This window comes from Pelmatolapia mariae, linkage group LG16_19 (assembly GCF_036321145.2).
Source record: "Pelmatolapia mariae isolate MD_Pm_ZW linkage group LG16_19, Pm_UMD_F_2, whole genome shotgun sequence".
NCBI lineage: Eukaryota > Metazoa > Chordata > Actinopteri > Cichliformes > Cichlidae > Pelmatolapia > Pelmatolapia mariae.
The window spans coordinates 30,187,282-30,188,644 of NC_086241.1; the positions used below are offsets into that span (position 1 = coordinate 30,187,282).

Consider the following 1,363-nt stretch of genomic DNA (forward strand, 5'->3'; position numbering starts at 1 on the left):
TGGTTTCAATTCTTAGTTCTAACATAGAAAGAATTTGACAAACACTCACCGGCACTTGAGCAGGCACTTCTGATGGAAATACTGCCTCTCTTCCATACATCAGAAAAAAAGGTGAGTATTTTGTTGTGGTGTGTACTTTTGACCGCAGTGAAAACAGGGTGGGATCTAGATACAGATCCCAGTTATTCTGCTGGTCATTCACCAGTTTTTGGAGGGCTCTAAATGCAGGCATAGAAATATGTAAAGACAGTAATGAAAGTTTAATTAGAAGTAAAGAAATTAATAAATTATTAAGTAACAATTAAGTTTGAATAACATAAGTAATGTTATTAAAAACTGATAGATAAAAATTAGGCATACCTTTTTATGTTGTCATTGGTCTTTTCATCTAGACCATTGGTCTGTGGATGGTATGCTGCTGTGACACTTCTTTCAATTTGCAATAACTTGCAAAGATCAGAGTTGAGCTTCAACAGATAAGGACAAGGTTCTTATACTTCTTATACAAACACACAAGAAAAAATCTTTGACCCCAGTGAAGTAAAGTTAAAAAATGTAACTGAAAATTATTTAACACTTACTTCATTCACAAACTCTCTGCCTTGGTCTGACAAAATCCTTTTGGGGCAGCCATGTCTATATATAATGGAGCACAAGTGCTGGGCTACCTCAGATGCAGATTTCGTTTTTAATGGGAAAGCTTCAACCCATTTTGAAAAGTAGTCAGTTGCAGTAAGTATATACTGGAAGCCACTTGAAGTTTTAGGAAGAGGTCCAGTAAGATAAGTTCCCACACTTCAGACACCTATCAAGGACAAATTAATAATTTGAATAACAATTTGTATAATGTACACATTAACATCGATGGTTAAAATTAGTTGGCAAACCCTCCTGCCTTTATGAATATGAGCTAGAAGCATAGTTTGATGGGTAAAAGGGGCATAATATTTACCTGAATACACTGCAACGGTTGCACAGCAGTCAGTGGTTTCCCAACTTTTTGACACTGGTCACATTCCAGAATCTTTAAGGTAAAAATATTTATGGAGTTCACGTAAATGTTCAACATTCTCATTTATATAAAAAAAAAAAAAATCACTTAATGACATATTCTCTAACGAACAAACAATTTAGCAACAATACTTTGTGTGTGTCTTCAAATCTCTGCCAGGCCTACAGGTTATTACTGTAATATCACTAATTAACCATATTTATTTATATTTTGCAAGTGTACAGTTTCTCTTTTAACTGATATCAAAAAAATTTGCTTATTTTAAACGGTATTTCACAACAATACAAACAGTTAATACATACCCATGTTTTAATGTCAACTGTCATACCAAACCAGTAAAATCTGGAACAC

General features: G+C 33.8%; 1 long non-coding RNA gene across 1 annotated transcript; it reads right to left on the reverse strand.

The window, feature by feature from the left end:
• Nucleotides 1-905, reverse strand: LOC134646275 (uncharacterized). The gene is made up of 3 exons (XR_010096642.1): nt 582-905; nt 361-467; nt 1-218 (listed from the first exon to the last, which is right to left on the reverse strand). It is a non-coding gene; the product is annotated as an uncharacterized LOC134646275 (long non-coding RNA).
• Nucleotides 906-1,363: the final 458 nt, after the last annotated feature.